Raw genomic sequence first — 15,965 nt, 5'->3', positions numbered from 1 at the left:
GCCAGCGCCTTATGTAACAGAAGGCGTATTGTTTAGGATTGCCTTCTTTAAAAAGCCACTCCTGGTAACACAGTTTACAAAGCTATAAAAAGCTAACAGCGTAACTATAGAGAATAAATAAATGAGACGTTTTATTAGGGAAAACGCTATTGCTAACTAGAAAAAAAAAAAAAAAAAAAGAAAGTTCTGTCGGATTACTTAACTTTATGTAATTCCAGCGAGACCATCTCGGCCGATACTTACTGCGTGCAGGCGGCCAGGCGTGCCTAAGCGGCGAAGCGCAGCTCCATGGCGAGGTGCTGAAGACAGCTCTCTGCCAGCGCGGCCAGCCAGAGGTGCTTCTCAGTTATCTCCCATTTAATGGCAGCTTCTCCTTCTTGCTGACACGTGGCGGAGAAAGCAGCTTCCAGAAGCCAGCCTCTCCTGCCGAGCCACCGTTACCCTCTGCAAAAGCGTTAGCAGCAATGAACAGCCAAGCATGCACACGCATGCACACACACACACACACACGCGCACTCAAAGCAGCTGTAAATTTCCACTCCCCTTTCCCTTTTCAGCCGGGCTCCTTCATGTGCCAGGGGCAGTTCTGCTTCTGGTCCGACTAGCTCCGTGTCCGGGTGTGCATTTTTCCCACCGCCCTCCCCTGCTTCCCACTCCCTGGCTCGCCTTTCTCACGGGCTCACTCCCCTCCTCCGTCCCTTCCCTCTCTCCACGTCAGAGGAATGCGTGTAAAGCAGAAGAACACGTATCTAGCCCCGCCGAGAGATGTCTCTGGGGTTAAAGGAAGAGATGCAACAATTTCACATCGCTCCTGTAAGTTTCCATTCCCCTCCGAAGTCTTTCCGTGGATGGGAGGCATCTTGGACGGGTCCACTCACGTGGCAGGGGCTGCTGGAATTAAATTATTCACCTTGCCTTCCCGCTGAGAATGCAAATAAGGGAGCCCAACAATGGTTTGTTGTTACAAGATAATAACAAAACCAACATGCTAGCGCACGGGATCTTGCAGCAGGAGGAGTCCTGCCCAGAGGAGCCGAAGTTGCTGCTGTTTCCTGCCTGGCTGCGTATTGTAACGCCAGGATCAGAACACTTTTTCACATAACACTGAGCTGGGGGGGTGGAAATCTCCAGTATACTCTAAGCAAAACTTCAGAAAATGCATTAGCCTAAAGCATTTTTTCCAAGGGCTAACTTCATCCAATTAAAATATCCCCAAAGAAGCACTACCAGCTATTACCAAGCACACAAACGCAGCAAAATGCAATTAAAGGAATTGTTAATGCTTCGTTTTTCGCTCTCAGCAGCTACTCCTCGGTGAGTGCCACATCTATCCAGAGGGAACTGCAAGTGGCTTTCCCCCCCAGCTGTCTAACACGCATCAAGAAACGAAAGGCAAAAGGCTTTACCAGGCACCATTAGCACTGCAGGATGTTGAAATCCATCCTCACGCAGACCTCAGCCAAGCCCCAGCACGGGTGAGAAGCGAGCGTGTATTTATGCTGAGGTCACCATCTCGGGGTGGGATTTCACCTCCTGTCCCCTCTTTCCTTAGAGTTAAGTCCAGCCAAAGTTATCAAAAATAATTCTGTATATTACAACATTTGCTTGAGGAAGCTAAACTCAGCCCCCACCGTGGGCCAGCGTCACAGAGCTTAATTTAGGGCTCACCTGTGGCAGCTATTCACAGCTCTACATTACAGACAACAACAAAAAAGCATGAGAAACAACTCAGAGAGGTGTTTTGGAGGAGCACAGATGAAACATCAGCCTTTTAAAAGGCTAACATCTTTTCCTAGCAATCGTAGTTCCTAACCAAGGCAAACAAGTACCAAAAAGCATCCCTTTGAAGAGGAAAGCATCAGCAACATGCCTGACTTCAATCCTTCTTCTATTTTAGGCAGAAGCAGTCTCTGCTCCCTGAACCTTGCTGAGCCACCTTCAGATTCATGCCTTCACGTCTCTGTAAAGCATGTTGTGATTTGTGCTTGTGCCTTATAAAACACATCATCGGGACACGTCACCCCCCCTGGTTTTGGGCAGCCCTGAGCAGCACTGGAAACGTATTAGCGCTGCTTTCCTTGCACCCAAAAAAGCTGCTGCAAGTGACACCAAGTGGCAATTTTTGCTCTAAACCAGGACTGAAATATTCCTCCAACGTGGGATTAAAGGCTTTGTGTTAGGGGGTGTGGCGTGGTCAGGCTTCCTCTCGAGGCCACGAGCAGAGAGCTGAGCAAGTGATGCTGCCAACACCAAACTCGAGATGAGATGGAGAGGCCTCTGAAGCACAGAGGGCACGTGAACAACCAGCACAGGCTGTGGTTTGTTGCACTCCTGAACAAAATTGGCCTTAGGCACTACCTGACAGGAGCCTGCCCTCCAGCCAAGCCATCCCACAGCACCAGGCTCTGCTGCCAGCTTGGCGGGGAAGGGAACGGGGCGATACACCATACAGCACCCCGGCACCTTACATCAACCATGGTGTTGACCCTGTGTGTTTGCTATTTATTTTCAATCGGGATACCACAGCCTTTGAGTAAACAGCACAGCTAAAGTCAAACGATAAGAGCTCTGCCCTTGGGCTACAACAGAAGGTACCGGCTCTTCCTAAGGAAACACACAAACCTAAGCATGTTATGTCATTAGTTTCCACTGTTTACTTTTCTTTTAAAGGGAATAACTTTTTTTTTTTTCTTCTTTTTCTCCCCTTTATCTGAACTCTCCCGTGGGAAATTATACCATTTACATACTGCATCCATCAACATTTTAACAGGTAAAGATACCTCTGCATCTACCTGAAACTGCTTGAATAATCACCAAAAGGCCATTTTAGTTGCACGCTACAAGGCCCCACTGGATAACCATGCATCACTAAGTTAACAGAAGTATTCACAGCACATTCTGAGTAAGCAGTGAGCTATAAACATAAAAACATTATCTAGAAAATAAACTATTACCTGTTTTTAACTATATATGTCTGTTTTCATGTTTCCAAGGAGTAAATTGAATATGTACTCAATTTACAGATCAGCTTTGTCTGTCTCCTACCTGAGGAAATACTTTTTGACTTGAATAGGAGCTTTCTACAAGTGGGGGAGTAAGACACATGCCTGCCACCACCTTTGCATTGCAGCTGAGGGAGAAAACTCAAAGAAGGCTGTCTAAAGGGGCAGGGAAAAAATTCTCTCTGCTTTTCCAATTCTGTTTAATCATCAGTGCACTTAACTCTCGGATGACAGGAAAAGGCCTTGCACCATCCTACGTGAATTAAGCTATAATTACTTAATGCTCTTACCTGATCTTTTTTTTTTCCCCTCTCCAAGATGTTATTAAATATTTCAAAAGAAATAATGTTTTCTTCAGCTCGTGCTTTGTAGCCATCTACATCATCTAGAATGATGTAATTAGTCAACTACTCCTTATAATCTCAAGATACACTAAAAAACAATCTCTGTGCACTGCTAAGGGACTCCAGCCTCCACATATTTAAATTCCATTATATTTGTTTCCTTTAAAGTGAAAAGAGATCTTAGGCAAATTTATGGCTAGAGTACTTTTGAGAAATGCTTGCCCTTGTTTTCTTAAGTTGAAATTATGCCGTCTAATGAAGACCAAAGGGGGAAGAAAAAAAAAAAACACATTTCATTATTCCTACCCTTTCCATTTATTTTCTAAAATGGAAAAGAGAAGTTATGCAGCTTGAACAATGAGTGTGGTAGCAATAAATTACAGAGGCAGATGATAAACATGTAGTACATGTATATTAATTCTGCTCATTTAATCACCCACTTACAGTCTGTCTACCTCCTCCAAGATTACTTCCAGCATTCCAAAGCCCTAAGCAGCCTCAGATGACGACCAAAAAATCCCTTTCTTCCCCCAAAATTGCTCAGTGCCAAGGCACTGGGTAAACCCAAATGGAATTCTACACAGCAACTGGTTTAGTTGTATAATACCACGTATCAAGAAGGGAAACTTTTAAATACTAAAAAAAGATTCCTCCTCCCCCAAACCTAAAAACTAAAGAAACCCACCCACGGGATTTCTTCCTACTCTTACAGATCCCAAGATACTGAAATTGTGGCAGTTTTTTCAGGTGGGTAGGGAGGGAGAGGACTAAAAACAAATCACTTATATTGTTATCTGCCCTATAAAGATGCTACCCTTTAACTCAAGGCATTTAACTTTACAATAAAGCAATATGACAAGTGTGTCCAATAACACTTTCAAAACCCCATAAGGGAGATTTTGCAGTAACTTCATGCTTGTATACTGTTCTAAAAGCCTGCAGATGATCATTTTTCTCAGATCCCCTGTAATGTGGCCATTCCAAATTAATGCCATTAAAACTCTTCTTCATCTAGTCTCCCTCCAATACACATACACACAAACACCCACACTTTGTCTCTCTCCTATAATACTGGGGGGAGAGCAGCTCAGGACTGATCCCCCAAAAACAGACACCTGCACAGAAAGACAAGTTAACATCTGGCTGCTCATCCAGATACAAAACAAGGTAAAAAGGGACACGATATGTGAAAACAGATGGTTTTTCTTAAGCCAGTCTATGCCATAGCTGTGTTTTAGCTGAAATAAACAGCAAGGGTTACCTGGGTGCTTTTGTACCAGCTATTTCTGAAAGTGAAAATGTCTTCAACGTTTTGCCCCCTCTTCTTCTTCCTGGCTCCCTCTAGCGACCTTTAGCACATACTGCCTTTTCTTCCTGCTTCGTTTAATGCAAATAAAAACAAATGCTAGAGTGATTGTTGGTTTGTTTCGATTTTGAAATACCTGCACTAAATCTTATAAAGTGCTCATAAGTTTTTACTGAACATATAATTCCCATGAACTTCACTCCAGCATCACACAACCAACACTGGCCTTTCTACCAGAAATGACACCTTTTATGTATGAAACACTTAATGTATGTGCCAGCATATTTAAAATTTTACTCCTTCTAAAGCCATCCATCAGCTCCATCCTTTCATCTAACTAGAGAAAAAGAGCAAAAATGAATCCCTTTCCTTGTGCATCTTCCCCCCAAACAAGAATTACGACCCTAAACACTTATAAAATGTCACATTCCTTATCTGTTGTGTCCCAATATAAAACATATTTAAGGATGATAATTACACTCCCACTTTTATGAATGGACAACATTACCTTGAGGGACAGCGAGCACACAACAACATCAGGATTTTTACTTGTGGACTTGAACAAAAAGTAGCCCTCCAAAAATCAGTAGCTTCCTGAAGAGCTAAGCAGGTTACTTTTAATGTAATTGCTGCCTTCACCCCTACAAACTGCTTCTATCCCATCATTGTATATTCAGTCACTTCAGCAGCCATTTTTGTTAGTTTTTTAAAGAAGTCAGTGGTTATTCCATTTATAGAACTAAAAATGGGAGGAGGGTAGCCTGAAATGGTGCTTTGCAATGAAAATATTAGACAGATGAACTGATCTTTGATGACAATAATTATACGTAATGTGTGGCTCTGTTTCTAAGAGGAGAGGACAGATTGAGAAAATAAAAAATGGATGAAGACTTTTCCTCTATTGACCACCTCTACAGAAGCCTAAGGCATTTGTCATTAGATGCTCTCAAGATGATTTGCAAACAAACAAAATTAAGGTTAATTTAAACCAAAAGTTAAATGCTCCCATGAGTAATATCCACTTTTGTATGAGGAAACTGAGCTGGCTCTGAGCAAACACAGACAGATGTGCACTCTGAAGTATATTTTTAAAGAATGTCAGTAGATAGGAACCGGAGCCATCATTCTGGATCAGACAAAGCTCCATCAACTCCCATGTCGAAGAGCAGCTGAGGCCAAGCACAAAATACAAAAAGAAACATGTACCAAAAGAAAGACCATCCTACTCTTCCAGCTTCTGGCAATTAGCACCTTAGAGATTTCCTGAAGCATCATCCAAAATCACCAGGCTAAATAGCTACAAATGGCTCCATAGCCACTCACTTTAGAGTTCAAACCAGCAAGTATTATTCTCGGGAGATTGTGAAATCGTATCTGTAATACTTATATTCCTCAGACTGAGCAGCCAAGAGAGCTGAGACAGCTATTCTCTCTGGATGAGAGATCAAACAAGAAATCAGCAAGATCGGTGATTTACTGCGTTCCACTCAATTATTTCTTTAGGGCAGCAAAGCCAGAATTTACCCACAGAACCACTATTTTTCAAGTGATTGCCTCAAATAAGAGAATAAATACTACCAGAAAGCCCAATACAGAGGCAGGGTGTTGTACCGATGAAGAAATGAGTTCAGACTACAGAAACCAAGAGTCAGTTCCTATTTGTGTCACACATTTCTGTGTGAACTTGGGAAGGCCATTTAGTCTCCCTATGGGAAAACAAATGCATTAAAGAACGTAAGATGCTTTGACACTATAGTGATAGAAACCAAATAAACATACTAGGGAGTATGCGGCTTGCTGTGCCCTTTTCTGGCAGATAGGTATGATAGCCCTACATCACTAGAAACTATATCCACAGATGGAACAAACTTCTGAGACTCTTCTCAAACTAAGAATCCTACAAGAGCAGACGGGCTAAACCCAAAACGGAATAATTCTAGGCTGAAAGTCTAAATCCGCTGCTTTCAGATGAAGAATTACTTTTTTCCCCCCCAGTGTCAGACAATAAAATCTAAGCATCACAATAATTCATGAAAAATAAGGCTGCTATTTTTAAGCAAGAATTGATCTGAATTGGCTTGCCCAAAGTCACGCAAGAATATTTCTGGCAGCCAACAGTTTTTCCTCCGGACAAAAGTGAACCTAGGTCTTCTCACATCTTTGCTCATTACCAGATCCTGTCCTACAATAACGGCAATTTAAAATATTGGATCAGAATAGGAAACCGCAAGAACAATTCACCAAGCTCAAGTTACACACAGAGTCGTTGTCCCCACAAGTACCCCAAAGTCCTTCCTCTTGAGAAACAATTAAAGTGTACTCATCACTTAGCAGACTAAATATATTTGCCCCCGTATAACAGATAGACAGTCAGTCATGCAACACTGGATGCTTGCCCTTTCTGGCCCACAGGAAGGATCGCAACACAACTATAACGGGATCATCCCCCGTTACGTGATGAATGGTCCCTGTTGTCACAAATCCCCTGACACTGATTTTAGTCACGTATTCTTCTGGTCCCAGGATGGAGCACTCCAATACCTCTCCAGAAAGCTATGTAGACCATTCTGGCAAAAAGTTTACTCTACTGAGCCAATTAACCTTTCGAGTATTCTATGTAATTCAATAACATTAAGCCCCACTGGGGAAAACTTAACCATATACATTCCCACCCTCCAAAAAAGCCATCCACTGTTCTCCCTGTCTGTGTTGCCCAACAACAGACACTACAAATGAATTATTATGCCAAGCACATACAACCACAAAGCGCCCAATTAAGGCTTGAGTTCCTTTATTTTTAATTAACAAAACAGGGTCATTCCTAGAATTCCTTAAGTGGAAGCAGGCCCAATGAATGTTGGCATTTTTAGTGCAAGAAGCCTGGCCTGAACAAGAGTTGACATGCAGCAGAGTGCTTGTCTTCAGAATAATCCCTGTTTTGGAGGGAGAGCAGCTGAGGCACCTGGGCGTGCTTTGATTCAACTCTGCTCCTGGGCAGCCTTCACAGTGAGGACCCCTGACACGCTCTGGACACTTGGAAGAAAATAACTCACCGCATGGCATTAATGGCAATCTCTAGATACATAAGTTGCATCAGGTCAAATGCAGTGATGGACATCTTCTTGGCAAACATCAGTCGTCTGCATCTCTCTCAATGAAATCTGACAGCTCCTTCTTCCTCAGCATACAAATCTACACTTCCAAGTATTGTTATGCCCTCTGGAAACACTTCAAGCAATGGCAGTTTTCTCATGATAATGGTACTGTACATACCTGCTTTCATCCTACAGAAACAACTTAAACATTTTATACTCTGAATGGTTATTTTCTTTTCAGAATCCAATCACAAAATAATTACCTGCCATGAAAATCTACACTTTGGAAGGGTAAAAGGCTGCTACTGTTCGATACAAATAATAATAATTATGATTAGCACTGAAAGGAATGAGGTGTACCCACTCACAAATAAAAAAGGAGTCTCAAGCTATATCAGCCCAGGAATGAGAAGTTATCCAGCATCTTAGGAAAAAAAAAAAAAAAAGACAAAACAAAACAAAACCACCACCAAAAAAAAATGCATTATATAACTTATCTGAGCCTGAATATCCACAGAACACATTTTCTAATATCAAACGTGCCTTCAGGAACTCAATTCTCTCTCACATGACATTCCTCAGTGTCATTTCCAAGCCTAATGTCACAAGGAGACAAAATATCGTCTACCAAATTGAGCAGAGATTCCCAAACCCAAGGAGTTGGAACTGAAAGCTCCAACTGTAGTGAGAGTATGACAGCTAAGTCCTGAAACCACTTCTTCAAAGGCAGCAGTGCTCGTAAGGACATCAAATTATGTCCTGCATTATGGTCGGGTTTGAAGTTTCCATCTAAGCACAAGTAAAAAGAAAAGGGTTATTTTCTGGGAGTACAGAATCCCGTGAGAAGGTCATGTAGTGAGAGCCACACCACTTTAACTTTCCATGACCACAGCAAGGCAGTCTCTACAAGCTGTCATCATGGGATGAAATTACTTTCACAAGCACAAGAACTTCCATTGAAAGATTTCAGCACACAAAAGACCTGTATCCAAACAGCTGCATATTAGCCAAGTAACTAAAGACATAGACATAAGCTACTTAATACCTCATTGTTCAACACAGCAACACCACCGTCTATTTCTAAATTCTTCTATTTAAAAAGTAGTAAAGATGACATGGTCAGGAACTTTAAAATTAACACATAATGATAACCTGGGACAATTTACAGAGAACTGGCTGTCCTTCCAAAATTGCAGAGTTCCAATGCTTCCTGGAGACTTACAAAATAAGACACTATTTGGAGAAAAAAGGAGTTTGAAACAGCGTTTTGGTTCCCCTCTTGTCAAAACAAGAAACAAATAATACTACTAGCAAAAAAAAAAAAAAAAAACACCCAACAACTGAATATCACAAAATTGTATCTGAATTCCACCATTCTTCATCAAAGTGTAACATTTTCAGGAGTCAATTTCCTAGACAGCAGATCAAACCCTTAACCTTATATACTAGACTTTTTATAATGCCTGTTTTCTATTAATCATATTGAACAGCAGTTGCTACATCTCAATACTTAAGTTCTTGGACAGCTTTACATTTGCCATTTAAAAAAAAATATTTTCTTCAGTCTCCATAGATTTGTAATAAAAATTTTCAAGTGTTCTTTCAGACTTTATTACTGTAAGATGAAGGATTTGCTCATTGTTATATGATTATCTCTAATATTCAGTTTCATTTTTCCTACAGATGTACGTAACAGTTCTGCCTTTTCAGCATCACTGTCGACAACTTCAGCACATCCATCAGCCATATGTCACTGCTCTTTTTCTTCCTGGTATTTTTAGAACAGCTCCTTAATTAGCCCCAAGAAGCTCCAAAGAAAATCTAGAGAGTTGTCTTTAATCATTTAAACATGAAAAATAAGTAATTTATACTCTTTCCTACAAACTGGCTGCTGCCCTTGAACCACTTCTAAATCAAGATGGGACTCCTCCATTTCTTCCACCACCTTTTAGCATTCAGTTTTGCACATTCCAGCTAGCCACGTGTTCTCACACTTTTTCCCCTCCACTTTGAGAAAGCTCTCGCAAGCTCTCTTAGAAATGTATTAGGGATGTAACAGCAGAGCATGCAGAACTGAAGATTTGTTTAGTCCCTCATGTTTTGCAGCTTCAAAGACAGGAATGGCACGTAGCTTAGCAGCCATCTTCTCCCATGACCTTATGAACTGTGACGAGAGAAGACAGTCGGTTCACAGGATGGAGAGTTCAATGACAGGGAGGAAAAACAATGGGCAGAATCTCTGCGCGTGTTTTCTTAGCATTTAACTCCTTCCCAAGAAACTAGAATAGCATGAGGGTATCTTGGGAAATCCTCTGGTAATATTTTCCTTTCCCTGACAAAAGAGGGGTGAACACAGATGAATCGTCGGGGCATGTATCTTCTTATATTAATGCTGGTTTTTTGAAGGGAAAACCTTTTCTAAAAAGAGAATGAACTAGCAAGCCAGTTTGATCTCAGAGTTCATTCAAACCTCAGCACCTTTGACCAGAAGCATTTTGCCTTTTACTTTCGTATTTTGCCCAAGGCTGTGTGCAATGCTTGCAGTAGAGGAGTACAAATGTCTCAGGCAGTTACAGACCTAAATACATATTGTGATGTAAAAGACACAAGACCTATTAATGGCTTGCAGATGAAGAGGATTAGGAGCAAAGGTCAACACAATTTCTATGTAATGGGCTTCTATTCAGAAGGTTCAGCCTTACTTAGCTAATTTGCTAAGTTACATGAACCGTTTTGTCAAAAAAAGAAAAGAACAGTTTTCCCAGAGACTGATTATAGGATACACACAACATATTTGCTTTAACAGATATTTACAAGCACCCCACAGCTCTGCCCTCAGCCTATGAAGTTCAATTTGGTGCATTATTTGTAACAATAAATAAACCAGATATTGCAGAGATCTCCTGTATCCAAAAGCAGCAGGTAGTCAATGACCACTTGGAATTGGTAGCCTTTAGCTTATTTGCAGAAGTGAAAGAGCTGTTTGATGCTGATCTGTAGGAAATGAGAGTGCACAATTAAAAAGGTACACCTGATGAGGGAAAGCTGATACAGCCACGCCTCCCAGATGATAAAAGACAAAGGCATAACAAAGAGCTGAATGTTACATGTGCTAAGAACACTACAGCTGCTGGAAGTGAATTCTCATTCCACATTATCTCATTCTCTCCATATTCAGTAATCTCCAGTGCTCTTACTTAAAAAGTCACACAAAATGTCTTTCCAACACTTCAGAGCAAGCAAACTGTATTCTCTGATGCAATAAAAAGTTGCATAAAAATTCGCACATCCTTTTTTTTCTCACGTGCTTTTGTGCTGGATTGACAAGGGGGCTTTAACAAAGATCAGCCAACCCAAAAGCTATCATATAACTGGCCCCACATTTCAAAGTCCGGTTTTGCAGCATTGCTTCTTGATTATCTATCAGTGTGTGTGTGGGGGGGCGGGAGTGTTAAAAACACAAAACAAAACATACCTGCTTGTTTAACACCTTCTTTCATCTAAATTAGGGCCTCTTGTAACAGGAAAGACAAGGCACAAACATCACTATCAGAGGTTAGTTTGTTAGTTTGTTTTATACTGTAAAATAAACTGAAGATGTAATTTCACAATTATGTTGTTCTAACACCATATGGCTGCCAATCTATTGTCTAGCACCACTCAATTTTTTATTGTTTATTTAAAAAAAAATGATGTCATCTTCATGCAGTCCAAGTTTGTTTTGGTACTGTTTCATAACAAATACTATATTTATTCTCTTCTGTGAAAGGAGTGCCAAATTCATACATTACAATTACTTAAGTTCAGCCAGCTGGCACACTGCTGGAAATGTGAAGGATGTTTCTTAGGCGAAAGGGTTGTAAAGGTTTGGATCCACAGTTTACTTTGTCTACCCAGGGCTGCTGAAAGAATGCCCTTACACATTTTCACTCCCAAAAGAAGCCCACCCACCTCTGCTGTTCATAAACTGAAGGGTTTTGGGCCTGGCACAACCTCGAGTTTGAAGATTATGACAGTTCTGCTGTGAAATGAAGACCAACCACAGTAACTTGGATGCAGTAAGTGTTCTGCACATACCACCACGCTGCTCATACTAAAGTAGCTGCACACTTTAAGCAGGGATAAGTGACAGAGTCAATAAAGACAGAAAGCAATTGGTCTATCTCCAGATGCTAATTTTTGCCCCTTGACCATCCGCAATTCCCTAACAGAAGCCGAAATATCAAGTGGCCGCACAGTGAATTAGACGAGGGAAATTTATTCAGATAGAAAGTAGCTGAGACAAGCACGTAACTTCTTCTAAACCCCAACCAGTTCCTTGAGCCTGTTTCACTAAGCAGCCACACAAATGAATAAGGGAAGACTGAGTGGCACAGTGAGAGAATTGATTTTTTTTTTTAATAATGCTGAATTTAAGTGTCCAGTGGACTGTGAATTCCCTGACCCTTCTCCATAATGCTTTCTACCACAGAGAAGCACAATATTAATAGGACAATACTGCTTCCCAAGCTTGCTCCTGCTGTTCTCCACACCTTACTGCCACTTTTCAAACCTCTACCAGTACAAAATGAAGCCGAAACAACTGTTGATGCAGCACAGTGAACTGTATCAGGAAAAAGAAAAACAATAATCAAAGGTTTTCTTCAGCTAAATCAGTTTTCCCACAGGAGGTTGGGACTGAGGACTATTTAGTCCAGAATGTTTTTTTAAGAGCCCCAATGCTGAACCTCTATAGTAGTCTGCACCTTGACATGTATTTACATCATTTTCTATGGTTGCAGTCAAATTTCTTTTAGCATACTTAAAAATTTGCACATTTCAGTTTTATCTGAAACTGGTTACTCCATCTACGCACAATAATTACTTATCTTTTGCTATGTGACTCATTTTGATAAGTTTTGTTATGTCAGGTACAACTCTATGTCAGGCACTCACTGCTGTGTGTTTGCATAGCTGTTACCAGGATCAGAGCTAACCTATCAATCACTTGGCATCACAAAGACAGCTTACAACTTACTCTTCACTTTGCTTTAAAAAAGCAAAGGCAAAACAAATGTTGTGGTGCACCCTCTAATACATCTTTGAATAGTGTGAACACTGCAAATTCACTATATCTGGAAGATTGCTTAGAAAATTTTGTCTGCTACGTCCTAAGGAAAATATTTTGTGCACATACTTTAATTTGCATGCAAACCCACAAAGGCAATCGGTAGGGTCAGAATATTTTACAACCACTAGCTTTACTTTAGAAAATAGCAGTGAAAACTTATTTCAGATAAATATATAGTTATCTTCTCATAAAGAAATGAAGATAAAAAGATTTTGGGGCATCCACTTATTTTAGAATCCTTTCATGTACATCTACAGCCTGGTTTCCAATGACTGCAGGCCCTTTCAATTCAAGCACAACCATAATCACAGGCTCTCAGGGCTCTTCAGTCATCCCAGTCACTGAAAATTGGAGAACACAGTTTTAGACCTCATGTCTTGATTAAGGAATTGTAAGGGAGCTGTGGCACAGCAAAGACAACGCAAGCTGCTTGATTTCATCCAGCATTATCTAATATTTAAACCAGTCCCTTATTACTGCGTTCACACAACTATCTGGAATCAATGCTGGCAGTCGATACTGAGACTGTAAGACAGAAATGTATCTAAAAAAGAACACATTCCTACTACATAAACAGTCCATAAAGATGAAATCCATTACATTACCAGTGTCCAAACGCAGACCTTGAAGGATATGCCAGCTCGTGGATGGTTAAGAGTTTCAGCAGATTGGGCCAGGCTCCAAAATCCTCAAACTAGTTGGTAATTAACAGACATCTAGGTCCTCCACATGAAAGAAGGCTATTGTTTAAATGGTGACACAATTTTTTCCTTTCCGTTTCATAGCCAGTCTCTGTGTTTTAAGATTCCCTTAGGACAGTAACAATCTATGATTTTAGAAGTTCCACTTTTCAAATAGACAGTTTTTCTGACTTTTAATCGTCAAGAATGAGAATATCCTTAGAACACAGGTAGAACAAAATCATTTTACAGGCTTGGTGGCTTCTCTGAGACTCTAATCTGCCTTTTCTTTGGTTAAATAGTTGGAAAAATTAATATCCAGATAACCTAATAATACATAAAACCTAAGGTATCTACAAAAGCAACAGGTACAAAACGTAGCCCTATGGGCCTGTAAACAGTCTGCAATAAGTCCAATTAGTAAGCAAAGTACTTGCAAAGAATATTAGTATGCATCTCCATAAATAATGATGTGTTGCAGCCAGACTTCTAGGATAAGCTGAAGGATGCTCCACTGAACATGTTTTGTGAAGAAGCAATGATCTGCATAAAATTATGATCTGCTCTGTGATCCATTATCTTTGCCAAAATGGATTAGATGGGTGAAAAATAAAGGACTATATATAATCCGGATTTAAACTAATCAATGTAATAGAAGAGAATGCTATGTTAAAGTTACATTTTGAAAGAATGAGGTGTGGTTATCTATGCTTGCTTACTAGGGAGCAAGTTAAATCACAAAGGATAACAGGAGGATGTAGCAGAGGAGCAGGTAATAGCACTCAACTGATATGAAAATACTTTAAGAAGAAAAGCATCATGAAAACAGAGACAATCCAGATGGAAAAGGACAAAAAAAGTAAATGAGAATTATGAAACATAAAACCATCCGCGAAGAAATGGTTCATTATGGGCCAACTTCATCTCCTCCCATTCAAAGGAGCCCTTTATGGTCTGCCTGCCTATGCAATCACTCATCTTACTTCCCTAAATATGTCAAGAACTACATAACACAGAAGTGAAATTAAGCAGCTCAACAAATTATACCATTCACTTGCAGAGTCAACCCTTTCATTATCATCTTAACAAAAGCGTTAAGAAGTGCACAAGCACATGGAACAGGCTGTCCTCACCTTTATATGCAGTTAGTCCATCCAGGTGTAGGCTGTAAAAGCTGGTGGCAGAGTCCCCAGAAGCTTATGCTGCTGCTAGAGGAGTGCTGTGGGCAGGTCTCCAGGATGTCAGATCAGCATCACTTGTGAGCTTCTGCCACCTAAAAAGTTTGGGAAGAACTGAGCTTACCTGCTCAGCAGTAGGATTTGCTGCTGTGTTGTAGAGTAACTTACAGCACTAGATGAAAGAGAAAATGAGGGAATTCAGATTACTTCACAAAATTGCCTCCTTATAGTCTTAAAGCCAGGCATATTTCTATTGCCTTTTGCATCAACTAAGATGCATATTGTATGACTAATTTCTCATTTGTCTGAGAAGTATGCAGTCGTGCTTCTGACTTCTGTCACTCCCAATTCCTAGCTAAAAGCTTTTGAGTGCTGCTAGTGCTTTACAGGGAGTAACACCGATAACAGCATTGTATCTTCACACATAACTGACAGGTATTGGGCAAAAGAGCCCATTGTGGCAGATGGAATAACCTCTAGCAGATTGCTCAGAGCAAAGGGAATGCTTTTCTTAGCATTGTGTTATAACTCCATTTTACTTGCTTCCAACTAAAATTATTCCCAGATTTCTAATACTTGCATTTCAATGAGTGATATCTGAATAAACCCTTGAGCTTATCTGCTGCTGGTGACTGTGAAGCATATGGCAACTATGTCATCATAAAAAAAACATTAACTTCCTAAGCACATCAGGCAAGCAGACATATATAGTCCCGCTAGCCAAGCATAAATATGATTATTTAATAACACTCATTGTTTATGAGATTGCTGTACCATCCCCATTTTGCTGATTAATGCTTACCACAGTTTCAAAACATGTATACAAGCATTAGAGGCCATTTTGGAGACACTTATGTAAGGAAGGAAAACTTTATGAGGAAATCATCTTTTAAAATAACTTGTCATTAACACAACTGCTATGATGCTTGGCTTCATATTCTCTGCATTTGGTGTATTCCTCATATACAATTCGTAATGCCGCAAGCGTTTCGTAATGTTCAGTAGTCACTCGGACATGTATGTACACCAATAATTCAGTAAAATAAAATTAATCTGCAATCATCAGCTTGTAAAGCAGTATACCCCAGAGGCAAGGAAAGCTTGTGCTAAATTTTAGAACAAACTATTACAGGGCAGAAATCTCTCTTTTTAAAATGTCAACGACTATTTTTATTTGGAGATCCATCAGCACACTAGCAATGCTGAGCCACCCTGTTCCCAACGATGTTTTTGTTAGTTGTCTCATTTCT

At 40.4% G+C, this 15,965-nt stretch overlaps 1 protein-coding gene across 3 annotated transcripts in view; it reads right to left on the bottom strand.

Moving 5' to 3' along the window:
- Positions 1 to 610, bottom strand: part of CAB39L (calcium binding protein 39 like) — a 46,952-nt gene extending 46,342 nt beyond the window's left edge. For 2 of the 3 annotated variants that reach the window (XM_082775605.1, XM_082775608.1), the window contains exon 1: positions 244 to 609. The gene's annotated coding sequence lies outside the window, so the exon portion shown is untranslated. Of the gene's footprint in view, positions 1 to 243 lie in introns of all 3 variants that reach the window. The other variant, XM_082775606.1, reaches the window with a different exon arrangement.
- Between the last annotated feature and the right edge of the window lie 15,355 nt (positions 611 to 15,965).

This window comes from Aythya marila, assembly GCF_965140915.1.
Source record: "Aythya marila genome assembly, chromosome: 1".
Taxonomy (NCBI): domain Eukaryota; kingdom Metazoa; phylum Chordata; class Aves; order Anseriformes; family Anatidae; genus Aythya; species Aythya marila.
Note: the sequence above shows the minus strand (reverse complement) of the source record. Positions and strands in the feature narration are given on the sequence as shown.